The sequence below is a fragment of the Bubalus kerabau genome, chromosome 18 (assembly GCF_029407905.1).
Source record: "Bubalus kerabau isolate K-KA32 ecotype Philippines breed swamp buffalo chromosome 18, PCC_UOA_SB_1v2, whole genome shotgun sequence".
NCBI lineage: Eukaryota > Metazoa > Chordata > Mammalia > Artiodactyla > Bovidae > Bubalus > Bubalus kerabau.
In genome coordinates, this window is record NC_073641.1 from 68,128,189 (window position 1) to 68,135,249 (window position 7,061).

The following is a 7,061-nucleotide window of genomic DNA, read 5'->3' on the forward strand; positions in this document are numbered from 1 at the left end:
CCTGGATATTCCTTTATTCTGAAGGACTCTGTAATGGCCAGAAAGGAACAGTCATTTCTAAAATGAGAACCAAGAAATATATAGTGGGTAATCTCTAAGTCTCATTACATGCCTCTCTCTTCAATATTCTTACAGAGCACCTGTTTCTCTCCAACCTGAAACTCTCCCGTAACTGCAGCTTTATACATCCAACTGCCAACTCTATATTTATTTTGGATCTCAAAAAGAAAATTATAATATTGGTTTTTTGGCCACATCATGCAGCATGCAGGATCTTAGTTCCCTGACCAGGGATTGAACCTGGGCCCCCTCCAGTGGAAGCACAGAATCCTAACCACTGGACCGCCAGGGAAGTCCTGAAATGAAAGCTGTTGATTGATCTCAGAACACCTAGTTGGAGAAACCTCCAACTTGTATCTGGGGGCATGGACATCCACCTGAGAACGCCCGTTCTAGCCTCCCTTGAAGGTAGTTCTGGTCACATGACTACCTGTAGGTAATGGGGTTGAAGCATGTATGATGGAGCTTTGCTTCCGCTCTTTCCTTCCTATAACACAGACCAAGGTTACAGCACAGACACAGGAGAAAACAACCCAAACTCTCAAAGGACAGCAGAGCAGCAAAGGAGGAGGAGCCTGGTCCCTGGAAGTTCACAGGACACAGCTGCCCATCTTGGACTCCCAACCCACCCTCAGGACCTCTGAGGCCACCCCTGGGCTGTTATTTGTGTCCAATTTGGCAGAAGTCAGGGCTTCCCTTGTGACTCAGATGGTAAAGCATCTGCTGCCTGCAGTGTAGGAGACCCAGGGCCGATCCCTTGGTCAGGAAGATCCCCTGAAAAAGAAAGCAGCAAGGCACTCCAGTATTCTTGCCTGGGAAATCCCATGGACAGAGATTCAGAACTGTTCCTCCTTTGGGCTGCCATCTGTTAATAGTCTTTATATCCACCTGGGGGCTCAAGCCAAAGACTGGGAAGCTGTCTTTGCTTCATGTCTCACATTTGGTCAAATTACACCTTGAATCCTTGTCACCGTCATTTCATGTTTTCTTGCTTCAGTGACCTCCAAATTATCTCCCATCCTCAAATCCATTCTCCACTTAGCAGCGGAGCAATGTTCCCAACTAATCTAAATCCAGTTGTTGTGCGCCTGATAAAACTCTCTGATAACTTACAGATTTACTTTAAATGAACCCAAATGCCTTACCTTAGTCTATATGGGTGTGAACTTTTGATATGCTAGAATTGGGTGCAGAGAAGATTAATTATAGCTAATTGGGGTGTAAATCAATGTCCAATGACTAAAGTGGATACATTTTGAAAATAAGTTTTTTCTTCCTTTTAAGTTTCTATCATAGATCTGATTAGACCACCAAAACTAAGAAAATAAAACAATCACTTTCTGATTGTGATTGATTATTATTATGATGATTAATGTTAGACCAACTCAAGTCTTGACCCAACTGAACTCCCTTAATTGAATTTATTTAATTGAATTTCCTTAAAATATTAATGTATTAATAAGTTAATGGTGCATATTCAATTTAAATATTTCCAATAACTGGGCAAGCTTAAAATCAACAATTAGCAAATTCTGGCCCATGGATCATACCCATCATGCTGTCTGTTTTTGTAAGTAAAATCATGTTGGAACATGAGTGCACAGATTTATTTACATGTTACCAATGGCGGCTTTTGAGGTCCAGTGAGAAAGGTGAGTAGTTGAAACAGAAACCGAATGACCCAAGAAGGGTCAAATTTTTACCATCTGGTCCTTTACAGAAAAAAATTAAAATTATAAAGTGTTAACGTGGTAGTCGCTCAGTCGTGTCTGACTTTTTGTGACCCCACAGGCTGTAGCCTGCCAGGCTCCTCTGTCCTTGAGATTCTCCAGGCAAGAATACTGGAGTGGGTGGCCATTCCCTTCTCCAGGGGATCCTCTCGACCCAGGGATCAAATCCAGGTCTCTTGCATTGCAGGCAGATTCTTTACCATCTGAGCCATCAGAGATACATAACAAATCTCAAATGTCCTAAGTATTCACAAACTAAATCAGTTCTTTTAACACCATTCAACTTACAATGACAAGTTGAACATTTTGACACATATTGACTGTGTTTTTGAAGAACTTCGAAGTCAAGTCTCCCCTCCTAAGAGAATTTTAAATTGGGGTACTGGCTGTATTCCTCACTCCTCATTTCCATTTGGATATAGGACATCATCAGAGAAGGAATGCCGGCTGTACCCAGCACTCATTGGTGGGATAACGCTGCTGTGATTTCAGATGCTGTTGGTTGAGCATCACTCCCAGGTAGAAGGTCGCTGGCTGCCTAGTGAGGTTGACACAGCAGCTGAACACGTGAGCAGACGTGCTCCATTGTTTCAAGGGCGCCATGTTGGGGAGGGAAGGACAGACTCCTCTCGCTATTAGAATTGTGCCTCCTTTCCGGAAAACTGCTGCCTCCAAAACCTGGACAGGACTCCCACTCCTCAGTACCATGGTAGCTCAGGGGAGGATTCAAACACCCTGAGAAGAGGACAGCAAGGAAAGCAGAACCCTCGCCATGGCGTCACCAGGTCTCGAAGCTAACTCAGGCTGTAAAAGAATGTGTTACAAACTCTAGGTGGCGCTAGTGGTAAAGAACCCACCAGCCAATGCAGGCGACATAAAAGATGCAGGTTCAATCCCTGGGTCGGAAAGATCACCTGGAGAAGGGCATGGCAACCCACTCCAGTATTCTTGCCTGGAGAATCCATGGACGGCGGAGCCTGGCGGGCTACAGTCCAAAAGGTCGCAAAGAGTCAGACACAACTGAACCGACTGAGCACACATACACGATAAAACTACCATAGGCCTTATGCCTATTACCAGGAGCCCTAATAACCAAGAAAATATTCAGTGAAATGGAAAATTATAGACCTATGTTAAGAAACTCAGTATGTCAGACAAAAATTTATGATAATGGGAAACTTTGTAAATTTCTGTTTTAACTTCTATTTCAATTATCTCCAAATGTATACCTGAAGTCCAAACATATGCCCTTGGGCAGCAGAAAGCTGACAATTTGCAGGTAAAAAATGAACACTTGAAATAAGAATTTTAGGTATCCAGCTGGTTGAACTTGAATCATCCTAAGTGTGAAGGTATGGATGTTTGTGTACTTCCTGCCACAAATTTCCCACTTTTCTGTGGCCTTGAGCATGCAACAGTGTGAAAGAAGAGCAAAGATTTTTTTCAAACGTATCAAACGACTAAAGTTAGAGCAGTGGGCAGGGCTTGTGTGCTAATCACATGAATAGCATTATAGTGTTCAGTGGAGTTGTTTATTCTCTACTTTAAATTCACGGCCCTCCAGCCCAGCTGTCATCATGAGACACAAAGGAGTGAAGATCCCATTTTCCTTTGAGCACGTCGGGATCAGAATTCTAGGCTTCCTTCCTCCCCTGTGTCACTCTGTCCACGCTGGCAAACGCAATTACTATGCCAGGGGTTGGTTGGGGTGGAAGGGGTCTGTGCCGCCCTCCTGCTCTACTCTGCGAGTTCCACAGAGGCAGGTGGAGGGCGGGGGGGTCTCGTCCCCACCTCCCCCCAGCACAGTGCTCAGTACCCAAAAGGTTCTTTGTTGAATTGATGAGTAGGAACAAACTACTTACTTTGCAGTGCAATGCTCCTGGCCAGCACCCACAAAGCACTTTCAAAGTCTAATCACAGCAACAGAAGGAGTGAATATGGAGAGGACATTGGAACACCGCAAGCGTCTGGCTATGTTTGGAGTTCCCCTGGGGCCAGGAAGAGGGAGCCGCTGCTCTGTGGACGTGAAGAAATTGCTAACCTAGCAACTGATGGAGCTTCATTATTTCTTCAGTTGCCCTAGGCAACCCCCTCGCTGGCCCAGACACACCCGAGGCCAGCTGGGTCCTGGGTCGGGCTGGGGAGGTTCAGAGCAGCGGCTGCCCCCTGGGTCTGCTCTCAGGTGCAATCCTAGTGGCCAGGAAGCAAGTGGGAGGCTGGCTCCTCCTAAGATCAGTCACTATAATGGGTTTTCCTGGAGGCCCGGGAGCAGCGTGGCAAAGGCTGGCTTCTTGGAACCGCGTGACCGGGGGCTTGCCGGTGACATGACTGCAGAGGGCAAAGTCACCAGTCCCACCTGGCTCGGTGGGAGGAGGGCAGGTGTACAGGTTGTGGGGAGGTGGCTACTGGGAGCATTTTCTGCCCGAGTCCACCAGTTGTAAGACACAGGATCGGGCCGGGGCCCTGTGACACCTGCTCAGAAGCCCCGAAACTTAACAGCATCCTGTGCATGTACCTAGGAGTCAGCACCTGCTCCTCACTGTCAAGCCCACCCAGGAGAAGAAAACGGTTGCATCACTGGCATGGAACTCCCTCTGTCCACTCACTCCCCGCACGTGGAGACTACTAGGTCACACGTCCTGCCTCATGGAAAACATTGCTGAGTGCTAAGAGGAGTTTAATGCGCTGGTAAGTGGGTCACATGCACTTTGAAAGACAAAAACCTCCTAACAGCTCACCGCGCAGAAGCAGGGGGGAGAGACCCTACTACGTTCAAGGGGGCAACGTTTACGAAAACCATCTGAAATGTGGCTGATCCTCTTGGCTGGTTCTCACTGGCAAATGCATACCTGACAGGCTGTTCTTGAAACAGCAGGAGCACGTTTGCTGTTTCCGTCTGGGAGCTTATGGACTCTTCAGGATGTTTACCCTCCCATTGCTTTGCATAAGGAGCAGGATTTCTAAGGAGGTGATATTAAGTCCTCTCCCAGGGACCGCAGCAAAGCCCTGCCCTTTCCTGTGTTTCTGCAGCTGCAGGGGCTTGGCACTTGCTCTGCCCTCTTGCTTGAGGTGAGGTGGGGGGGTCCCCAGACCCCTACACAGTCACTTCTTCTCAGAACTCAGGGTCCCTTGCCCACATCATCTACTGAGACAGCCCCTCCTTGTCTAAGTAAAATAGCCCCTCCCACTCTGGCTGTCCACTTAGATTAGATTTTCTATGGAGCACCTGCTCCTTGCTGAGAACAAGTTCCCTCTTTTTTCCCACCTCCCTTACAGAAAAGCTGCCCGTCAGGCAGCAGGGAGGCCTTGCTCACAGCTGAGTCCTTCATGGGGGCACAGGAGGGGACACTGTTTTAGGGAGATGGAGAAGAAGCTGCTTCCACCCCCCTGTCCCCCTGGAGATGTGTGCAGGATGGAGGGATGGGAGTGCTCCCCAAACCCCGCTCCCCCCCTGAAGCACCCTCTCTGCTCTCACAGGAAGGGCTGCCTGTTCCCCCTTGTTTCTGGGGAAAGTCCAGTGTCGGGGAACTGACGACACAAGGAAGGTTGATTTCATCACAAGCAATGAAAACAGCCGACTTTGAAGTTCTCAGAAAAGTTTATGATGGATTTTTGACCGCTCTCCTCACCCAAACACTATGCCGAGTGCTTTACACATACTAGGTGACCTATGCATGCTAAGTCGCTTCAGTCATGTCCGACTTTTTGTGACTCCCATGGACTGTAGCCTGCCAGGCTCCTCTGTCCATGGGATTTTCCAGGCAAGAATACTGGAGTGGGTTGCCATGCCCTCTTCCAGAGGATCTTCCTGAGCCAGGGATCGAACCTGTACCTCTTATGTCGCTTGCATTGGCAGGCAAGTCTTTACCACCAGTGCCACCTGGGAAGCCCCAGGTGCCTTATGGTTTAACTAGAATGATAAGGGAACCTATGGAGCTGTCAGAGTGGCCTCTCATTTTGGTTTACTCCTAATCTAAAAACTTTTAAAAAATGGAAACAATTCAAAGGATGGCAATCACTAAATAGCTGTTCCTAGAGGAATGAATTCACGGGAAAACATCTAAAAGTGATTCTTTGCTGAAATTGCCCTGAATTCTGAGGCTGAGCCTTCAAGAAAGGGAGCCAGCAGAACCTGCAAAGACTAACTCCCATTTTCCACTAGTTCTCCAAGAGGTAACTGTTAGCAACAGTACCAAATTAAACAGATGTGATGTCATCGAAGGACTGTTGGTTTCCACTCCTCCAAAGGTAACGAGGGGCTTCCCTGGTGGCTCAGACAGTAAAGAATCTCCCTGCAATGCAGCAGACCTGGGTTCAACCCCTGGGTCAGGAAGATCCCCTGGAGAAGGAAATGGAAACCCACTCTGGTATTCTTGTCTTGAGAGTTCCATGGACAGAGGAGTCTAGTGGGCTACAGTCCAAAACACTTTCACTTTCAAAAGGTAATGGAATTGATCCAGGATTCTTGGGACCAGCAGGCAGCTTCCACAAGACCCATGGTGTTCCATGGCCATGTACTTATTGGTACTTCCTTGCTTGTACGTCCATTCATGTCTTGTTCTTTGCAGCCTCTTAAAGAAGCATTTGCTGTATACTTTGGTAAACCTAAAACACACGAAGAAATGATTTTCCTTCTCTACTTTGAGTTGACCTGTTGCTCAGATGGGCTTCTCTGGTGGCTCAGATAGTAAAGAATCTTCTTGCGATGTAGGAGACTGAGGTTCAATCCTCAGGTGGGCAGAGACCATGCTTCTTGATGGCTGAAGTATCAGCTTACCTCCTAAGTGGAATAACCCACAGACCAGGACCTACCTTCTGCCACTGACTTTTTTTGTTTGGCTTATACATTATGAATTGCTTAAACTTCATATTCACCCCTGGAGAGCCATAAATTATTATTACTCCTTTTCTCTACTCCATTCTCCTTCTTAGTATCTTCTCTTACTGCAGTTTCTCTTAGCTGTCAAAAACTGATATATTGTTTTCCAAAATGAAAGTTAAAGATGAAAGCAACATTGGAATAAAAAGCAATGTCTTTTTTTCTAAAAAGAAGGGATGCCAGGAAAAGAGAAGAAGCTAAACCAAACTTGCTAGCAGAATTTATACAAGAGATTGCATCATACTTTAATGAAGACACTTTTCTAAAAATGAAAGCATTTGGCCAGGACCATTTTGCCAAATTTGCAGAAAATGTACCCAATGGAATTGCCAGCATAATACTGTAATGGGTGTTTCTGGAATGCAGTCTAGTGTTGTTATAAAAATAGGACA

At 46.6% G+C, this 7,061-nt stretch overlaps 1 non-coding gene across 1 annotated transcript; it reads right to left on the minus strand.

Moving 5' to 3' along the window:
- Positions 1 to 279: 279 nt before the first annotated feature.
- TRNAG-UCC (transfer RNA glycine (anticodon UCC)) lies at positions 280 to 352 on the minus strand. The gene has a single exon. It is a non-coding gene; the product is annotated as a tRNA-Gly (tRNA).
- Between the last annotated feature and the right edge of the window lie 6,709 nt (positions 353 to 7,061).